This window comes from Vipera berus (genome assembly GCF_964194415.1).
Source record: "Vipera berus genome assembly, chromosome: 5".
Taxonomy (NCBI): domain Eukaryota; kingdom Metazoa; phylum Chordata; class Lepidosauria; order Squamata; family Viperidae; genus Vipera; species Vipera berus.
This window is the reverse complement of record NC_138207.1, coordinates 92,508,729-92,531,376: the sequence shown is the minus strand read 5'-3', so window position 1 is coordinate 92,531,376 and position 22,648 is coordinate 92,508,729.

The window sequence follows — 22,648 nt, the reverse complement described above, 5'->3', positions numbered from 1 at the left end:
AACACCAAAAAACCATGAGTTTTGCAGATCTGAAGTTTCCTTGCGGAGATAGCCCATGTTATATCTTGCATTTGTTAGGAAAAACTGCTTAGAGCATGAAAAGTGCCCATTGCAGAAAGAGCTCAAATTCAAAAAACAAACACGTATTCATGTTCCCCCGGCTCACTGAACACCAAAAAACCATGAGTTTTGCAGATCTGAAGTTTCCTTGCGGAGATAGCCCATGCTATATCTTGCATTTGTTAGGAAAAACTGCTTAGAGCATGAAAAGTGCCCATTGCAGAAAGAGCTCAAATTCGAAAAACAAACACGTATTCATGTTCCCCCGGCTCACTGAACACCAAAAAAACATGAGTTTTGCAGATGTGAAGTTTCCTTGCGGAGATAGCCCATGCTATATCTTGCATTTGTTAGGAAAAACTGCTTATAGTATGAAAAGTGCCCATTGCAGAAAAAGCTCAAATTCGAAAAACAAACACATATTCCTGTTCCCCTGCCTCCCCGAAGACCAAAAAACCATGACTTTTGCAGATGTGAAGTTTCCTTGCGGAGATAGCCCATGCTATATCTTGCATTTGTTAGGAAAAACTGCTTAGAGCATGAAAAGTGCCCATTGCAGAAAGAGCTCAAATTCGAAAAACAAACACGTATTCATGTTCCCCCGGCTCACCGAACACCAAAAAACCATGACTTTTGCAGATCTGAAGTTTCCTTGCGGAGATAGCCCATTCTAAATCTTGCATTTGTTAGGAAAAACTGCTTATAGCATGAAAAGTGCCCATTGCAGTAAGAGCTCAAATTCAAAAAACAAACACATATTCCTGTTCCCCTGCCTCCCCGAAGACCAAAAAACCATGACTTTTGCAGATCTGAAGTTTCCTTGCGGAGATAGCCCATGCTATATCTTGCATTTGTTAGGAAAAACTGCTTATAGTATGAAAAGTGCCCATTGTAGAAAGAGCTCACATTCGAAAAACAAACACGTATTCCTGTTCCCCTGCCTCCCCGAAGACCAAAAAACCATGACTTTTGCAGATGTGAAGTTTCCTTGCGGAGATAGCCCATGCTATATCTTGCATTTGTTAGGAAAAACTGCTTATAGTATGAAAAGTTCCCATTGCACAAAGAGCTCAATTTCAAAAAACAAACACATATTCATGTTCCCCTGTCTCCCCGAAGACCAAAAAACCATGACTTTTGCAGATCTGAAGTTTCCTTGCGGAGATAGCCCATGCTATATCTTGCATTTGTTAGGAAAAACTGCTTATAGTATGAAAAGTGCCCATTGCAGAAAAAGCTCAAATTCGAAAAACAAACACATATTCCTGTTCCCCTGCCTCCCCGAAGACCAAAAAACCATGACTTTTGCAGATGTGAAGTTTCCTTGCGGAGATAGCCCATGCTATATCTTGCATTTGTTAGGAAAAACTGCTTAGAGCATGAAAAGTGCCCATTGCAGAAAGAGCTCAAATTCGAAAAACAAACATGTATTCATGTTCCCCCGGCTCACTGAACACCAAAAAACCATGAGTTTTGCAGATCTGAAGTTTCCTTGCGGAGATAGCCCATGTTATATCTTGCATTTGTTAGGAAAAACTGCTTAGAGCATGAAAAGTGCCCATTGCAGAAAGAGCTCAAATTCAAAAAACAAACACGTATTCATGTTCCCCCGGCTCACTGAACACCAAAAAACCATGAGTTTTGCAGATCTGAAGTTTCCTTGCGGAGATAGCCCATGCTATATCTTGCATTTGTTAGGAAAAACTGCTTAGAGCATGAAAAGTGCCCATTGCAGAAAGAGCTCAAATTCGAAAAACAAACACGTATTCATGTTCCCCCGGTTCACTGAACACCAAAAAACCATGAGTTTTGCAGATGTGAAGTTTCCTTGCGGAGATAGCCCATGCTATATCTTGCATTTGTTAGGAAAAACTGCTTATAGTATGAAAAGTGCCCATTGCAGAAAAAGCTCAAATTCGAAAAACAAACACATATTCCTGTTCCCCTGCCTCCCCGAAGACCAAAAAACCATGACTTTTGCAGATGTGAAGTTTCCTTGCGGAGATAGCCCATGCTATATCTTGCATTTGTTAGGAAAAACTGCTTAGAGCATGAAAAGTGCCCATTGCAGAAAGAGCTCAAATTCGAAAAACAAACACGTATTCATGTTCCCCCGGCTCACTGAACACCAAAAACCATGAGTTTTGCAGATCTGAAGTTTCCTTGCGGAGATAGCCCATGCTATATCTTGCATTTGTTAGGAAAAACTGCTTATAGTATGAAAAGTTCCCATTGCACAAAGAGCTCAATTTCAAAAAACAAACACATATTCATGTTCCCCTGTCTCCCCGAATACCAAAAAACCATGACTTTTGCAGATCTGAAGTTTCCTTGCAGAGATAGCCCATGCTATATCTTGCATTTGTTAGGAAAAACTGCTTAGAGCATGAAAAGTGCCCATTGCAGAAAGAGCTCAAATTCGAAAAACAAACACGTATTCATGTTCCCCCCGCTCACTGAACACCAAAAAACCATGAGTTTTGCAGATCTGAAGTTTCCTTGCGGAGATAGCCCATGATATATCTTGCATTTGTTAGGAAAAACTGCTTATAGTATGAAAAGTGCCCATTGCAGTAAGAGCTCAAATTCAAAAAACAAACACATATTCATGTTCCCCTGCCTCCCCGAAGACCAAAAAACCATGACTTTTGCAGATCTGGTTTCCTTGCGGAGATAGCCCATGCTATATCTTGCATTTGTTAGGAAAAACTGCTTATAGTATGAAAAGTGCCCATTGCAGAAAAAGCTCAAATTCGAAAAACAAACACGTATTCATGTTCCCCCGGCTCACTGAACACCAAAAAACCATGAGTTTTGCAGATCTGAAGTTTCCTTGCGGAGATAGCCTATGCTATATCTTGCATTTGTTAGGAAAAACTGCTTAGAGCATGAAAAGTGCCCATTGCAGAAAGAGCTCAAATTCGAAAAACAAACACGTATTCATGTTCCCCCGGCTCACTGAACACCAAAAAACCATGAGTTTTGCAGATCTGAAGTTTCCTTGCGGAGATAGCCCATGATATATCTTGCATTTGTTAGGAAAAACTGCTTATAGTATGAAAAGTGCCCATTGCAGTAAGAGCTCAAATTCAAAAAACAAACACATATTCATGTTCCCCTGCCTCCCCGAAGACCAAAAAACCATGACTTTTGCAGATCTGGTTTCCTTGCGGAGATAGCCCATGCTATATCTTGCATTTGTTAGGAAAAACTGCTTATAGTATGAAAAGTGCCCATTGCAGAAAAAGCTCAAATTCGAAAAACAGACACATATTCATGTTCCCCTGTCTCCCCGAAGACCAAAAAACGATGACTATTGCAGATCTGAAGTTTCCTTGCAGAGATAGCCCATGCTATATCTTGCATTTGTTAGGAAAAACTGCTTAGAGTGAGAAAAGTGCCCATTGCAGAAAGAGCTCAAATTCGAAAAACAAACACGTATTCATGTTCCCCCGGCTCACTGAACACCAAGAAACCATGAGTTTTGCAGATCTGAAGTTTCCTTGCGGAGATATCTATGATATATCTTGCATTTGTTAGGAAAAACTGCTTATAGCATGAAAAGTGCCCATTGCACAAAGAGCTCATTCAAAAAACAAACACATATTCCTGTTCCCCTGCCTCCCCGAAGACCAAAAAACCATGACTTTTGCAGATCTGAAGTTTCCTTGCGGAGATAGCCCATGCTATATCTTGCATTTGTTAGGAAAAACTGCTTATAGTATGAAAAGTGCCCATTTAGAAAGAGCTCAAATTCGAAAAACAAACATATATTCCTGTTCCCCTGCCTCCCCGAAGACCAAAAAACCATGACTTTTGCAGATGTGAAGTTTCCTTGCGGAGATAGCCCATGCTATATCTTGCATTTGTTAGGAAAAACTGCTTAGAGCATGAAAAGTGCCCATTGCAGAAAGAGCTCAAATTCGAAAAACAAACACGTATTCATGTTCCCCCGGCTCACTGAACACCAAAAAACCATGAGTTTTGCAGATCTGAAGTTTCCTTGCGGAGATAGCCCATGCTATATCTTGCATTTGTTAGGAAAAACTGCTAAGAGCATGAAAAGTGCCCATTGCAGAAAGAGCTCAAATTCGAAAAACAAACACGTATTCATGTTCCCCCGGCTCACTGAACACCAAAAAACCATGACTTTTGCAGATCTGAAGTTTCCTTGCGGAGATAGCCCATGCTATATCTTGCATTTGTTAGGAAAAACTGCTTATAGCATGAAAAGTGCCCATTGCAGTAAGAGCTCAAATTCAAAAAACAAACACATATTCCTGTTCCCCTGCCTCCCCGAAGACCAAAAAACCATGACTTTTGCAGATCTGAAGTTTCCTTGCGGAGATAGCCCATGCTATATCTTGCATTTGTTAGGAAAAACTGCTTATAGTATGAAAAGTGCCCATTGCAGAAAGAGCTCAAATTCGAAAAACAAACACGTATTCCTGTTCCCCTGCCTCCCCGAAGACCAAAAAACCATGACTTTTGCAGATGTGAAGTTTCCTTGCGGAGATAGCCCATGCTATATCTTGCATTTGTTAGGAAAAACTGCTTAGAGCATGATAAGTGCCCATTGCAGAAAGAGCTCAAATTCGAAAAACAAACACGTATTCATGTTCCCCCGGCTCACTGAACACCAAAAAACCATGACTTTTGCAGATCTGAAGTTTCCTTGCGGAGATAGCCCATGCTATATCTTGCATTTGTTAGGAAAAACTGCTTATAGCATGAAAAGTGCCCATTGCAGTAAGAGCTCAAATTCAAAAAACAAACACATATTCCTGTTCCCCTGCCTCCCCGAAGACCAAAAAACCATGACTTTTGCAGATCTGAAGTTTCCTTGCGGAGATAGCCCATGCTATATCTTGCATTTGTTAGGAAAAACTGCTTATAGTATGAAAAGTGCCCATTGCAGAAAGAGCTCAAATTCGAAAAACAAACACATATTCCTGTTCCCCTGCCTCTCTGAAGATCAAAAAACCATGACTTTTGCAGATCTGAAGTTTCCTTGCGGAGATAGCCCATGCTATATCTTGCATTTGTTAGGAAAAACTGCTTAGAGCATGAAAAGTGCCCATTGCAGAAAGAGCTCAAATTCGAAAAACAAACACATATTCCTGTTCCCCTGCCTCCCTGAAGATCAAAAAACCATGACTTTTGCAGATCTGAAGTTTCCTTGCGGAGATAGCCCATGCTATATCTTGCATTTGTTAGGAAAAACTGCTAATAGTATGAAAAGTTCCCATTGCACAAACAGCTCAAATTCAAAAAACAAACACATATTCATGTTCCCCTGCCTCCCCGAAGACCAAAAAACCATGACTTTTGCAGATCTGAAGTTTCCTTGCGGAGATAGCCCATGCTATATCTTGCATTTGTTAGGAAAAACTGCTTAGAGCATGAAAAGTGCCCATTGCAGAAAGAGCTCAAATTCGAAAAACAAACACGTATTCATGTTCCCCCGGCTCACTGAACACCAAAAAACCATGACTTTTGCAGATCTGAAGTTTCCTTGCGGAGATAGCCCATGCTATATCTTGCATTTGTTAGGAAAAACTGCTTAGAGCACGAAAAGTGCCCATTGCAGTAAGAGCTCAAATTCAAAAAACAAACACATATTCATGTTCCCCTGCCTCCCCGAAGACCAAAAAACCATGACTTTTGCAGATCTGAAGTTTCCTTGCGGAGATAGCCCATGCTATATCTTGCATTTGTTAGGAAAAACTGCTTAGAGCATGAAAAGTGCCCATTGCAGAAAGAGCTCAAATTCGAAAAACAAACACGTATTCATGTTCCCCCGGCTCACTGAACACCAAAAAACCATGAGTTTTGCAGATCTGAAGTTTCCTTGCGGAGATAGCCCATGCTATATCTTGCATTTGTAAGGAAAAACTGCTTAGAGCATGAAAAGTGCCCATTGCAGTAAGAGCTCAAATTCAAAAAACAAACACATATTCATGTTCCCCTGCCTCCCCGAAGACCAAAAAACCATGACTTTTGCAGATGTGAAGTTTCCTTGCGGAGATAGCCCATGCTATATCTTGCATTTGTTAGGAAAAACTGCTAATAGTATGAAAAGTTCCCATTGCACAAACAGCTCAAATTCAAAAAACAAACACGTATTCATGTTCCCCCGGCTCACTGAACACCAAAAAACCATGAGTTTTGCAGATGTGAAGTTTCCTTGCGGAGATAGCCCATGCTATATCTTGCATTTGTTAGGAAAAACTGCTTAGAGCATGAAAAGTGCCCATTGCAGAAAGAGCTCAAATTCGAAAAACAAACACGTATTCATGTTCCCCCGGCTCACTGAACACCAAAAAACCATGACTTTTGCAGATCTGAAGTTTCCTTGCGGAGATAGCCCATGTTATATCTTGCATTTGTTAGGAAAAACTGCTTATAGTATGAAAAGTGCCCATTGCAGAAAGAGCTCATATTCGAAAAACAAACACATATTCCTGTTCCCCTGCCTCCCTGAAGATCAAAAAACCATGACTTTTGCAGATGTGAAGTTTCCTTGCGGAGATAGCCCATGCTATATCTTGCATTTGTTAGGAAAAACTGCTTAGAGCATGAAAAGTGCCCATTGCAGAAAGAGCTCAAATTCGAAAAACAAACACATATTCCTGTTCCCCTGCCTCCCTGAAGATCAAAAAACCATGACTTTTGCAGATCTGAAGTTTCCTTGCGGAGATAGCCCATGCTATATCTTGCATTTGTTAGGAAAAACTGCTAATAGTATGAAAAGTTCCCATTGCACAAACAGCTCAAATTCAAAAAACAAACACATATTCATGTTCCCCTGCCTCCCTGAAGATCAAAAAACCATGACTTTTGCAGATCTGAAGTTTCCTTGCGGAGATAGCCCATGCTATATCTTGCATTTGTTAGGAAAAACTGCTTAGAGCATGAAAAGTGCCCATTGCAGAAAGAGCTCAAATTCGAAAAACAAACACGTATTCATGTTCCCCCGGCTCACTGAACACCAAAAAACCATGACGTTTGCAGATCTGAAGTTTCCTTGCGGAGATAGCCCATGCTAAATCTTGCATTTGTTAGGAAAAACTGCTTATAGCATGAAAAGTGCCCATTGCAGTAAGAGCTCAAATTCAAAAAACAAACACATATTCCTGTTCCCCTGCCTCCCCGAAGACGAAAAAACCATGACTTTTGCAGATCTGAAGTTTCCTTGCGGAGATAGCCCATGCTATATCTTGCATTTGTTAGGAAAAACTGCTTATAGTATGAAAAGTGCCCATTGTAGAAAGAGCTCAAATTCGAAAAACAAACACGTATTCCTGTTCCCCTGCCTCCCCGAAGACCAAAAAACCATGACTTTTGCAGATGTGAAGTTTCCTTGCGGAGATAGCCCATGCTATATCTTGCATTTGTTAGGAAAAACTGCTTATAGTATGAAAAGTTCCCATTGCACAAAGAGCTCAATTTCAAAAAACAAACACATATTCATGTTCCCCTGTCTCCCCGAAGACCAAAAAACCATGACTTTTGCAGATCTGAAGTTTCCTTGCGGAGATAGCCCATGCTATATCTTGCATTTGTTAGGAAAAACTGCTTATAGTATGAAAAGTGCCCATTGCAGAAAAAGCTCAAATTCGAAAAACAAACACATATTCCTGTTCCCCTGCCTCCCCGAAGACCAAAAAACCATGACTTTTGCAGATGTGAATTTTCCTTGCGGAGATAGCCCATGCTATATCTTGCATTTGTTAGGAAAAACTGCTTAGAGCATGAAAAGTGCCCATTGCAGAAAGAGCTCAAATTCGAAAAACAAACATGTATTCATGTTCCCCCGGCTCACTGAACACCAAAAAACCATGAGTTTTGCAGATCTGAAGTTTCCTTGCGGAGATAGCCCATGTTATATCTTGCATTTGTTAGGAAAAACTGCTTAGAGCATGAAAAGTGCCCATTGCAGAAAGAGCTCAAATTCAAAAAACAAACACGTATTCATGTTCCCCCTGCGTCCCTGAAGATCAAAAAACCATGACTTTTGCAGATCTGAAGTTTCCTTGCGGAGATAGCCCATGCTATATCTTGCATTTGTTAGGAAAAACTGCTTAGAGCATGAAAAGTGCCCATTGCAGAAAGAGCTCAAATTCGAAAAACAAACACGTATTCATGTTCCCCCGGTTCACTGAACACCAAAAAACCATGAGTTTTGCAGATGTGAAGTTTCCTTGCGGAGATAGCCCATGCTATATCTTGCATTTGTTAGGAAAAACTGCTTATAGTATGAAAAGTGCCCAATGCAGAAAAAGCTCAAATTCGAAAAACAAACACATATTCCTGTTCCCCTGCCTCCCCGAAGACCAAAAAACCATGACTTTTGCAGATGTGAAGTTTCCTTGCGGAGATAGCCCATGCTATATCTTGCATTTGTTAGGAAAAACTGCTTAGAGCATGAAAAGTGCCCATTGCAGAAAGAGCTCAAATTCGAAAAACAAACACGTATTCATGTTCCCCCGGCTCACTGAACACCAAAAACCATGAGTTTTGCAGATCTGAAGTTTCCTTGCGGAGATAGCCCATGCTATATCTTGCATTTGTTAGGAAAAACTGCTTATAGTATGAAAAGTTCCCATTGCACAAAGAGCTCAATTTCAAAAAACAAACACATATTCATGTTCCCCTGTCTCCCCGAATACCAAAAAACCATGACTTTTGCAGATCTGAAGTTTCCTTGCAGAGATAGCCCATGCTATATCTTGCATTTGTTAGGAAAAACTGCTTAGAGCATGAAAAGTGCCCATTGCAGAAAGAGCTCAAATTCGAAAAACAAACACGTATTCATGTTCCCCCCGCTCACTGAACACCAAAAAACCATGAGTTTTGCAGATCTGAAGTTTCCTTGCGGAGATAGCCCATGATATATCTTGCATTTGTTAGGAAAAACTGCTTATAGTATGAAAAGTGCCCATTGCAGTAAGAGCTCAAATTCAAAAAACAAACACATATTCATGTTCCCCTGCCTCCCCGAAGACCAAAAAACCATGACTTTTGCAGATCTGGTTTCCTTGCGGAGATAGCCCATGCTATATCTTGCATTTGTTAGGAAAAACTGCTTATAGTATGAAAAGTGCCCATTGCAGAAAAAGCTCAAATTCGAAAAACAAACACGTATTCATGTTCCCCCGGCTCACTGAACACCAAAAAACCATGAGTTTTGCAGATCTGAAGTTTCCTTGCGGAGATAGCCTATGCTATATCTTGCATTTGTTAGGAAAAACTGCTTAGAGCATGAAAAGTGCCCATTGCAGAAAGAGCTCAAATTCGAAAAACAAACACGTATTCATGTTCCCCCGGCTCACTGAACACCAAAAAACCATGAGTTTTGCAGATGTGAAGTTTCCTTGCGGAGATAGCCCATGCTATATCTTGCATTTGTTAGGAAAAACTGCTTATAGTATGAAAAGTGCCCATTGCAGAAAAAGCTCAAATTCGAAAAACAAACACATATTCCTGTTCCCCTGCCTCCCCGAAGACCAAAAAACCATGACTTTTGCAGATGTGAAGTTTCCTTGCGGAGATAGCCCATGCTATATCTTGCATTTGTTAGGAAAAACTGCTTAGAGCATGAAAAGTGCCCATTGCAGAAAGAGCTCAAATTCGAAAAACAAACACGTATTCATGTTCCCCCGGCTCACTGAACACCAAAAACCATGAGTTTTGCAGATCTGAAGTTTCCTTGCGGAGATAGCCCATGCTATATCTTGCATTTGTTAGGAAAAACTGCTTATAGTATGAAAAGTTCCCATTGCACAAAGAGCTCAATTTCAAAAAACAAACACATATTCATGTTCCCCTGTCTCCCCGAATACCAAAAAACCATGACTTTTGCAGATCTGAAGTTTCCTTGCAGAGATAGCCCATGCTATATCTTGCATTTGTTAGGAAAAACTGCTTAGAGCATGAAAAGTGCCCATTGCAGAAAGAGCTCAAATTCGAAAAACAAACACGTATTCATGTTCCCCCGGCTCACTGAACACCAAAAAACCATGAGTTTTGCAGATCTGAAGTTTCCTTGCGGAGATAGCCCATGATATATCTTGCATTTGTTAGGAAAAACTGCTTATAGTATGAAAAGTGCCCATTGCAGTAAGAGCTCAAATTCAAAAAACAAACACATATTCATGTTCCCCTGCCTCCCCGAAGACCAAAAAACCATGACTTTTGCAGATCTGGTTTCCTTGCGGAGATAGCCCATGCTATATCTTGCATTTGTTAGGAAAAACTGCTTATAGTATGAAAAGTGCCCATTGCAGAAAAAGCTCAAATTCGAAAAACAGACACATATTCATGTTCCCCTGTCTCCCCGAAGACCAAAAAACGATGACTATTGCAGATCTGAAGTTTCCTTGCAGAGATAGCCCATGCTATATCTTGCATTTGTTAGGAAAAACTGCTTAGAGTGAGAAAAGTGCCCATTGCAGAAAGAGCTCAAATTCGAAAAACAAACACGTATTCATGTTCCCCCGGCTCACTGAACACCAAGAAACCATGAGTTTTGCAGATCTGAAGTTTCCTTGCGGAGATATCTATGATATATCTTGCATTTGTTAGGAAAAACTGCTTATAGCATGAAAAGTGCCCATTGCACAAAGAGCTCATTCAAAAAACAAACACATATTCCTGTTCCCCTGCCTCCCCGAAGACCAAAAAACCATGACTTTTGCAGATCTGAAGTTTCCTTGCGGAGATAGCCCATGCTATATCTTGCATTTGTTAGGAAAAACTGCTTATAGTATGAAAAGTGCCCATTTAGAAAGAGCTCAAATTCGAAAAACAAACATATATTCCTGTTCCCCTGCCTCCCCGAAGACCAAAAAACCATGACTTTTGCAGATGTGAAGTTTCCTTGCGGAGATAGCCCATGCTATATCTTGCATTTGTTAGGAAAAACTGCTTAGAGCATGAAAAGTGCCCATTGCAGAAAGAGCTCAAATTCGAAAAACAAACACGTATTCATGTTCCCCCGGCTCACTGAACACCAAAAAACCATGAGTTTTGCAGATCTGAAGTTTCCTTGCGGAGATAGCCCATGCTATATCTTGCATTTGTTAGGAAAAACTGCTAAGAGCATGAAAAGTGCCCATTGCAGAAAGAGCTCAAATTCGAAAAACAAACACGTATTCATGTTCCCCCGGCTCACTGAACACCAAAAAACCATGACTTTTGCAGATCTGAAGTTTCCTTGCGGAGATAGCCCATGCTATATCTTGCATTTGTTAGGAAAAACTGCTTATAGCATGAAAAGTGCCCATTGCAGTAAGAGCTCAAATTCAAAAAACAAACACATATTCCTGTTCCCCTGCCTCCCCGAAGACCAAAAAACCATGACTTTTGCAGATCTGAAGTTTCCTTGCGGAGATAGCCCATGCTATATCTTGCATTTGTTAGGAAAAACTGCTTATAGTATGAAAAGTGCCCATTGCAGAAAGAGCTCAAATTCGAAAAACAAACACGTATTCCTGTTCCCCTGCCTCCCCGAAGACCAAAAAACCATGACTTTTGCAGATGTGAAGTTTCCTTGCGGAGATAGCCCATGCTATATCTTGCATTTGTTAGGAAAAACTGCTTAGAGCATGATAAGTGCCCATTGCAGAAAGAGCTCAAATTCGAAAAACAAACACGTATTCATGTTCCCCCGGCTCACTGAACACCAAAAAACCATGACTTTTGCAGATCTGAAGTTTCCTTGCGGAGATAGCCCATGCTATATCTTGCATTTGTTAGGAAAAACTGCTTATAGCATGAAAAGTGCCCATTGCAGTAAGAGCTCAAATTCAAAAAACAAACACATATTCCTGTTCCCCTGCCTCCCCGAAGACCAAAAAACCATGACTTTTGCAGATCTGAAGTTTCCTTGCGGAGATAGCCCATGCTATATCTTGCATTTGTTAGGAAAAACTGCTTATAGTATGAAAAGTGCCCATTGCAGAAAGAGCTCAAATTCGAAAAACAAACACATATTCCTGTTCCCCTGCCTCCCTGAAGATCAAAAAACCATGACTTTTGCAGATCTGAAGTTTCCTTGCGGAGATAGCCCATGCTATATCTTGCATTTGTTAGGAAAAACTGCTTAGAGCATGAAAAGTGCCCATTGCAGAAAGAGCTCAAATTCGAAAAACAAACACATATTCCTGTTCCCCTGCCTCCCTGAAGATCAAAAAACCATGACTTTTGCAGATCTGAAGTTTCCTTGCGGAGATAGCCCATGCTATATCTTGCATTTGTTAGGAAAAACTGCTAATAGTATGAAAAGTTCCCATTGCACAAACAGCTCAAATTCAAAAAACAAACACATATTCATGTTCCCCTGCCTCCCCGAAGACCAAAAAACCATGACTTTTGCAGATCTGAAGTTTCCTTGCGGAGATAGCCCATGCTATATCTTGCATTTGTTAGGAAAAACTGCTTAGAGCATGAAAAGTGCCCATTGCAGAAAGAGCTCAAATTCGAAAAACAAACACGTATTCATGTTCCCCCGGCTCACTGAACACCAAAAAACCATGACTTTTGCAGATCTGAAGTTTCCTTGCGGAGATAGCCCATGCTATATCTTGCATTTGTTAGGAAAAACTGCTTAGAGCACGAAAAGTGCCCATTGCAGTAAGAGCTCAAATTCAAAAAACAAACACATATTCATGTTCCCCTGCCTCCCCGAAGACCAAAAAACCATGACTTTTGCAGATCTGAAGTTTCCTTGCGGAGATAGCCCATGCTATATCTTGCATTTGTTAGGAAAAACTGCTTAGAGCATGAAAAGTGCCCATTGCAGAAAGAGCTCAAATTCGAAAAACAAACACATATTCCTGTTCCCCTGCCTCCCTGAAGATCAAAAAACCATGACTTTTGCAGATCTGAAGTTTCCTTGCGGAGATAGCCCATGCTATATCTTGCATTTGTTAGGAAAAACTGCTAATAGTATGAAAAGTTCCCATTGCACAAACAGCTCAAATTCAAAAAACAAACACATATTCATGTTCCCCTGCCTCCCCGAAGACCAAAAAACCATGACTTTTGCAGATCTGAAGTTTCCTTGCGGAGATAGCCCATGCTATATCTTGCATTTGTTAGGAAAAACTGCTTAGAGCATGAAAAGTGCCCATTGCAGAAAGAGCTCAAATTCGAAAAACAAACACGTATTCATGTTCCCCCGGCTCACTGAACACCAAAAAACCATGACTTTTGCAGATCTGAAGTTTCCTTGCGGAGATAGCCCATGCTATATCTTGCATTTGTTAGGAAAAACTGCTTAGAGCACGAAAAGTGCCCATTGCAGTAAGAGCTCAAATTCAAAAAACAAACACATATTCATGTTCCCCTGCCTCCCCGAAGACCAAAAAACCATGACTTTTGCAGATCTGAAGTTTCCTTGCGGAGATAGCCCATGCTATATCTTGCATTTGTTAGGAAAAACTGCTTAGAGCATGAAAAGTGCCCATTGCAGAAAGAGCTCAAATTCGAAAAACAAACACGTATTCATGTTCCCCCGGCTCACTGAACACCAAAAAACCATGAGTTTTGCAGATCTGAAGTTTCCTTGCGGAGATAGCCCATGCTATATCTTGCATTTGTAAGGAAAAACTGCTTAGAGCATGAAAAGTGCCCATTGCAGTAAGAGCTCAAATTCAAAAAACAAACACATATTCATGTTCCCCTGCCTCCCCGAAGACCAAAAAACCATGACTTTTGCAGATGTGAAGTTTCCTTGCGGAGATAGCCCATGCTATATCTTGCATTTGTTAGGAAAAACTGCTAATAGTATGAAAAGTTCCCATTGCACAAACAGCTCAAATTCAAAAAACAAACACGTATTCATGTTCCCCCGGCTCACTGAACACCAAAAAACCATGAGTTTTGCAGATGTGAAGTTTCCTTGCGGAGATAGCCCATGCTATATCTTGCATTTGTTAGGAAAAACTGCTTAGAGCATGAAAAGTGCCCATTGCAGAAAGAGCTCAAATTCGAAAAACAAACACGTATTCATGTTCCCCCGGCTCACTGAACACCAAAAAACCATGACTTTTGCAGATCTGAAGTTTCCTTGCGGAGATAGCCCATGTTATATCTTGCATTTGTTAGGAAAAACTGCTTATAGTATGAAAAGTGCCCATTGCAGAAAGAGCTCATATTCGAAAAACAAACACATATTCCTGTTCCCCTGCCTCCCTGAAGATCAAAAAACCATGACTTTTGCAGATGTGAAGTTTCCTTGCGGAGATAGCCCATGCTATATCTTGCATTTGTTAGGAAAAACTGCTTAGAGCATGAAAAGTGCCCATTGCAGAAAGAGCTCAAATTCGAAAAACAAACACGTATTCATGTTCCCCCGGCTCACTGAACACCAAAAAACCATGACTTTTGCAGATCTGAAGTTTCCTTGCGGAGATAGCCCATGCTATATCTTGCATTTGTTAGGAAAAACTGCTTAGAGCATGAAAAGTGCCCATTGCAGAAAGAGCTCAAATTCGAAAAACAAACACGTATTCATGTTCCCCCGGCTCACTGAACACCAAAAAACCATTTCTTTTGCAGATGTGAAGTTTCCTTGCGGAGATAGCCCATGCTATATCTTGCATTTGTTAGGAAAAACTGCTTAGAGCATGAAAAGTGCCCATTGCAGAAAGAGCGCAAATTCGAAAAACAAACACGTATTCATGTTCCCCCGGCTCACTGAACACCAAAAAACCATGAGTTTTGCAGATGTGAAGTTTCCTTGCGGAGATAGCCCATGCTATATCTTGCATTTGTTAGGAAAAACTGCTTATAGTATGAAAAGTGCCCATTGCAGAAAGAGCTCAAATTCAAAAACCAAACACATATTCATGTTCCCCTGCCTCCCCGAAGACCAAAAAACCATGACTTTTGCAGATCTGAAGTTTCCTTGCGGAGATAGCCCATGCTATATCTTGCATTTGTTAGGAAAAACTGCTTAGAGCATGAAAAGTGCCCATTGCAGAAAGAGCTCAAATTCGCAAAACAAACACATATTCCTGTTCCCCAGCCTCCCCGAAGACCAAAAAACCATGACTTTTGCAGATCTGAATTTTCCTTGCGGAGATAGCCCATGCTATATCTTGCATTTGTTAGGAAAAACTGCTTATAGTATGAAAACTGCCCATTGCAGAAAGAGCTCAAATTCGAAAAACAAACACATATTCCTGTTCCCCTGCCTCCCCGAAGACAAAAAAACCATGACTTTTGCAGATGTGAAGTTTCCTTGCGGAGATAGCCCATCTTATATCTTGCATTTGTTAGGAAAAACTGCTTATAGCATGAAAAGGGCCCATTGCAGATAGAGCTCAAATTCGAAAAACAAACACATATTCCTGTTCCCCTGCCTCCCCGAAGACCAAAAAACCATGACTTTTGCAGATCTGAAGTTTCCTTGCGGAGATAGCCCATGCTATATCTTGCATTTGTTAGGAAAAACTGCTTAGAGCATGAAAAGTGCCCATTGCAGAAAGAGCTCAAATTCGAAAAACAAACACGTATTCATGATCCCCCGGCTCAATGAACACCAAAAAACCATGAGTTTTGCAGATCTGAAGTTTCCTTGCGGAGATAGCCCATGCTATATCTTGCATTTGTTAGGAAAAACTGCTTATAGCATGAAAAGTGCCCATTGCAGATAGAGCTCAAATTCGCAAAACAAACACATATTCCTGTTCCCCAGCCTCCCCGAAGACGAAAAAACCATGACTTTTGCAGATCTGAAGTTTCCTTGCGGAGATAGCCCATGCTATATCTTGCATTTGTTAGGAAAAACTGCTTAGAGCATGAAAAGTGCCCATTGCAGAAAGAGCTCAAATTCGAAAAACAAACACGTATTCATGTTCCCCCGGCTCACTGAACACCAAAAAACCATGACTTTTGCAGATCTGAAGTTTCCTTGCGGAGATAGCCCATGTTATATCTTGCATTTGTTAGGAAAAACTGCTTATAGTATGAAAAGTGCCCATTGCAGAAAGAGCTCAAATTCGAAAAACAAACACATATTCCTGTTCCCCTGCCTCCCCGAAGACCAAAAAACCATGACTTTTGCAGATCTGAATTTTCCTTGCGGAGATAGCCCATGCTATATCTTGCATTTGTTAGGAAAAACTGCTTATAGTATGAAAACTGCCCATTGCAGATAGAGCTCAAATTCGAAAAACAAACACATATTCCTGTTCCCCTGCCTCCCCGAAGATCAAAAAACCATGACTTTTGCAGATGTGAAGTTTCCTTGCGGAGATAGCCCATGCTATATCATTCATTTGTTAGGAAAAACTGCTTAGAGCATGAAAAGTGCCCATTGCAGAAAGAGCTCAAATTCGAAAAACAAACACGTATTCATGTTCCCCCGGCTCACTGAACACCAAAAAACCATGAGTTTTGCAGATCTGAAGTTTCCTTGCGGAAATAGCCCATGCTATATCTTGCATTTGTTAGGAAAAACTGCTTAGAGCATGAAAAGTGCCCATTGCAGAAAGAGCGCAAATTCGAAAAACAAACACGTATTCATGTTCCCCCGGCTCACTGAACACCAAAAAACCATGAGTTTTGCAGATGTGAAGTTTCCTTGCGGAGATAGCCCATGCTATATCTTGCATTTGTTAGGAAAAACTGCTTAGAGCATGAAAAGTGCCCATTGCAGAAAGAGCTCAAATTCGAAAAACAAACACGTATTCATGTTCCCCCGGCTCACTGAACACCAAAAAACCATGACTTTTGCAGATCTGAAGTTTCCTTGCGGAGATAGCCCATGCTATATCTTGCATTTGTTAGGAAAAACTGCTTATAGTATGAAAAGTGCCCATTGCAGAAAGAGCTCAAATTCGAAAAACAAACACATATTCCTGTTCCCCTGCCTCCCCGAAGATCAAAAAACCATGACTTTTGCAGATGTGAAGTTTCCTTGCGGAGATAGCCCATGTTATGTCTTGCATTTGTTAGGAAAAACTGCTTAGAGCATGAAAAGTGCCCATTGCAGAAAGAGCGCAAATTCGAAAAACAAACACGTATTCATGTTCCCCCGGCTCACTGAACACCAAAAAACCATGAGTTTTGCAGATGTGAAGTTTCCTTGCGGAGATAGCCCATGCTATATCTTGCATTTGTTAGGAAAAACTGCTTAGAGCATGAAAAGTGCCCATTGCAGAAAGAGCTCAAATTCGAAAAACAAACACGTATTCATGTTCCCCCGGCTCACTGAACACCAAAAAACCATGACTTTTGCAGATCTGAAGTTTCCTTGCGGAGATAGCCCATGCTATATCTTGCATTTGTTAGGAAAAACTGCTTAGAGCATGAAAAGTGCCCATTGCAGAAAGAGCTCAAATTCGAAAAACAAACACGTATTCATGTTCCCCTGGCTCACTGAACACCAAAAAACCATGGGTTTTGCAGATCTGAAGTTTCCTTGTGGAGATAGCCCATGTTATGTCTTGCATTTGTTAGGAAAAACTGCTTATAGTATGAAAAGTGCCCATTGCAGAAAGAGCTCAAATTCGAAAAACAAACACATATTCCTGTTCCCCTGCCACCCCGAAGATCAAAAAACCATGACTTTTGCAGATGTGAAGTTTCCTTGCGGAGATAGCCCATGCTATATCTTGCATTTGTTAGGAAAAACTGCTTAGAGCATGAAAAGTGCCCATTGCAGAAAGAGCTCAAATTCGCAAAACAAACACATGTTCATGTTCCCCTGCCTCCCCAAAGACCAAAAAACCATGACTTTTGCAGATCTGAAGTTTCCTTGCGGAGATAGCCCATGCTATATCTTGCATTTGTTAGGAAAAACTGCTTAGAGCATGAAAAGTGCCCATTGCAGAGAGAGCTCAAATTCGAAAAACAAACACGTATTCATGTTCCCCCGGCTCACTGAACACCAAAAAACCATGACTTTTCAAGATGTGAAGTTTCCTTGCGGAGATAGCCCATGCTATATCTTGCATTTGTTAGGAAAAACTGCTTAGAGCATGAAAAGTGCCCATTGCAGTAAGAGCTCAAATTCAAAAAACAAACACATATTCATGTTCCCCTGCCTCCCCGAAGACCAAAAAACCATGACTTTTGCAGATCTGAAGTTTCCTTGCGGAGATAGCCCATGCTATATCTTGCATTTGTAAGGAAAAACTGCTTAGAGCATGAAAAGTGCCCATTGCAGAAAGAGCTCAAATTCGAAAAACAAACACGTATTCATGTTCCCCCGGCTCACTGAACACCAAAAAACCATGAGTTTTGCAGATCTGAAGTTTCCTTGCGGAGATAGCCCATGCTATATCTTGCATTTGTTAGGAAAAACTGCTTAGAGCATGAAAAGTGCCCATTGCAGAAAGAGCGCAAATTCGAAAAACAAACACGTATTCATGTTCCCCCGGCTCACTGAACACCAAAAAACCATGAGTTTTGCAGATGTGAAGTTTCCTTGCGGAGATAGCCCATGCTATATCTTGCATTTGTTAGGAAAAACTGCTTAGAGCATGAAAAGTGCCCATTGCAGAAAGAGCTCAAATTCGAAAAACAAACACGTATTCATGTTCCCCCGGCTCACTGAACACCAAAAAACCATGACTTTTGCAGATCTGAAGTTTCCTTGCGGAGATAGCCCATGCTATATCTTGCATTTGTTAGGAAAAACTGCTTATAGTATGAAAAGTGCCCATTGCAGAAAGAGCTCAAATTCAAAAACCAAACACGTATTCATGTTCCCCTGCCTCCCCGAAGACAAAAAAACCATGACTTTTGCAGATCTGAAGTTTCCTTGCGGAGATAGCCCATGCTATATCTTGCATTTGTTAGGAAAAACTGCTTATAGCATGAAAAGTGCCCATTGCAGATAGAGCTCAAATTCGCAAAACAAACACATATTCCTGTTCCCCAGCCTCCCCGAAGACGAAAAAACCATGACTTTTGCAGATCTGAAGTTTCCTTGCGGAGATAGCCCATGCTATATCTTGCATTTGTTAGGAAAAACTGCTTAGAGCATGAAAAGTGCCCATTGCAGAAAGAGCTCAAATTCGAAAAACAAACACGTATTCATGTTCCCCCGGCTCACTGAACACCAAAAAACCATGACTTTTGCAGATCTGAAGTTTCCTTGCGGAGATAGCCCATGCTATATCTTGCATTTGTTAGGAAAAACTGCTTATAGTATGAAAAGTGCCCATTGCAGAAAGAGCTCAAATTCGAAAAACAAACACATATTCCTGTTCCCCTGCCTCCCCGAAGACCAAAAAACCATGACTTTTGCAGATCTGAATTTTCCTTGCGGAGATAGCCCATGCTATATCTTGCATTTGTTAGGAAAAACTGCTTATAGTATGAAAACTGCCCATTGCAGATAGAGCTCAAATTCGAAAAACAAACACATATTCCTGTTCCCCAGCCTCCCCGAAGACGAAAAAACCATGACTTTTGCAGATCTGAAGTTTCCTTGCGGAGATAGCCCATGCTATATCTTGCATTTGTTAGGAAAATCTGCTTAGAGCATGAAAAGTGCCCATTGCAGAAAGAGCTCAAATTCGAAAAACAAACACGTATTCATGTTCTCCGGCTCACTGAACACCAAAAAACCATTTCTTTTGCAGATGTGAAGTTTCCTTGCGGAGATAGCCCATGCTATATCTTGCATTTGTTAGGAAAAACTGCTTAGAGCATGAAAAGTGCCCATTGCAGAAAGAGCGCAAATTCGAAAAACAAACACGTATTCATGTTCCCCCGGCTCACTGAACACCAAAAAACCATGAGTTTTGCAGATGTGAAGTTTCCTTGCGGAGATAGCCCATGCTATATCTTGCATTTGTTAGGAAAAACTGCTTATAGTATGAAAAGTGCCCATTGCAGAAAGAGCTCAAATTCAAAAACCAAACACATATTCATGTTCCCCTGCCTCCCCGAAGACCAAAAAACCATGACTTTTGCAGATCTGAAGTTTCCTTGCGGAGATAGCCCATGCTATATCTTGCATTTGTTAGGAAAAACTGCTTATAGCATGAAAAGTGCCCATTGCAGATAGAGCTCAAATTCGAAAAACAAACACATATTCCTGTTCCCCTGCCTCCCCGAAGACCAAAAAACCATGACTTTTGCAGATCTGAAGTTTCCTTGCGGAGATAGCCCATGCTATATCTTGCATTTGTTAGGAAAAACTGCTTATAGTATGAAAACTGCCCATTGCAGAAAGAGCTCAAATTCGAAAAACAAACACATATTCCTGTTCCCCTGCCTCCCCGAAGACAAAAAAACCATGACTTTTGCAGATGTGAAGTTTCCTTGCGGAGATAGCCCATGCTATATCTTGCATTTGTTAGGAAAAACTGCTTATAGCATGAAAAGTGCCCATTGCAGATAGAGCTCAAATTCGAAAAACAAACACATATTCCTGTTCCCCTGCCTCCCCGAAGACCAAAAAACCATGACTTTTGCAGATCTGAAGTTTCCTTGCGGAGATAGCCCATGCTATATCTTGCATTTGTTAGGAAAAACTGCTTAGAGCATGAAAAGTGCCCATTGCAGAAAGAGCTCAAATTCGAAAAACAAACACGTATTCATGATCCCCCGGCTCACTGAACACCAAAAAACCATGAGTTTTGCAGATCTGAAGTTTCCTTGCGGAGATAGCCCATGCTATATCTTGCATTTGTTAGGAAAAACTGCTTATAGCATGAAAAGTGCCCATTGCAGATAGAGCTCAAATTCGCAAAACAAACACATATTCCTGTTCCCCAGCCTCCCCGAAGACGAAAAAACCATGACTTTTGCAGATCTGAAGTTTCCTTGCGGAGATAGCCCATGCTATATCTTGCATTTGTTAGGAAAAACTGCTTAGAGCATGAAAAGTGCCCATTGCAGAAAGAGCTCAAATTCGAAAAACAAACACGTATTCATGTTCCCCCGGCTCACTGAACACCAAAAAACCATGACTTTTGCAGATCTGAAGTTTCCTTGCGGAGATAGCCCATGTTATATCTTGCATTTGTTAGGAAAAACTGCTTATAGTATGAAAAGTGCCCATTGCAGAAAGAGCTCAAATTCGAAAAACAAACACATATTCCTGTTCCCCTGCCTCCCCGAAGACCAAAAAACCATGACTTTTGCAGATCTGAATTTTCCTTGCGGAGATAGCCCATGCTATATCTTATTTATTTATTTATTTTATTTATTAGTTTTTATAAACCGCCCTTCTCCCGAGGGACTCGGGGCGGTGTACAGAGGAAGGAAGGTATACAGATCGAACAATAAAAATAATAAGAAACACTAATGAACACAAACTGGGACCCCAATTAACGCTATCATGCCAGGCCAGCCTGCTGAAACAGGAAAGTTTTTAAGTCGCGACGGAAGGTACGGAGGTCAGGGGCCATCCGGATTTCTGTTGGTAAGGTGTTCCAGAGGGCTGGCGCACCCACTGAGAATGCCCTCCCCCTGGGGGCCACCAGCCGACATTCCTTGAGCGGTGGCACCCTGAGGAGGCCCTCTCTGTGGGAGCGCACAGGACGGTGGGGTGCTGACATCGGCAGAAGGTGCTCCCGAAGGTAGTCCGGACCCATGCCATGTAGGGCTTTGTAAGTCATCGTTAGCACCTTGAACTTCACACGGAAGGCAGCCGGAAGCCAGTGCAGCGCACGGAGGAGAGGTGTGATATGGGAGTATCGGGAGGCTCCCAAGAGTGTCCGTGCCGCCGCACTTTGCACCAGTTGAAGCTTCCGAGTGGATCTCAAGGGCAGCCCCATGTAGAGAGCGTTACAATAGTCTAGGCGAGATGTCACAAGGGCATGGGTGACTGTACGTAAGGAATCCAGGTCCAGATAAGGCCGTAGTTGGCGAATTAGTCGAACCCGGGAGAAGGCCCCCTTGGTCACAGCTCCAATGTGGTCTTCCAGGGAGAGCTGCGAGTCTAGGAGGACACCCAGGTTGCGGGCCCTATCAACAGGGGGAAGTAACTTGTCCCCAATGTTAAGCAGTGGGACGTTCTGAATCTCCTGGTTTCCCGGTACGTACAGCCATTCAGTCTTGTCCGGGTTCAGTTGAAGCCTGTTTCTCCCCATCCATTCCCGGACCGCTTTCAGGCAGCGGGACATCACGTCTAGGGCATCACTGATATTGTTTGGAGTTGAGATAAAAAGCTGGGTGTCATCAGCATACTGATGGTACCCTACTCCAAAACTGCGAATGATCTCACCCAGCGGTTTCATGTAGATGTTGAACAGGAGAGGCGAGAGGACCGACCCCTGAGGGACTCCGCAAGCGAGAGGCCTCGGGGTCGACCTCTGTCCCCCTGTCAGCACCGACTGCGAGCGACCCTGGAGAAAGGAGGAGAACCAACGCAGAACCGTGCCTCCCACTCCCAGTCCCCTGAGGCGTCGCAGCAAGATACCATGGTCGATGGTATCGAAAGCCGCCGAGAGGTCTAATAAGACTAGGACAGAGGAATGGCCCCTGTCCCGGGCTCTCCAGAGATCATGCCGTCTCCGTGCTGTAGCCCGGCCTGAAACCCGATTGGTACGGGTCTAGATAAACCGCTTCATCCAGGATCTGAGGAAGTTGGTGCGCCACCACGCTCTCAACAACC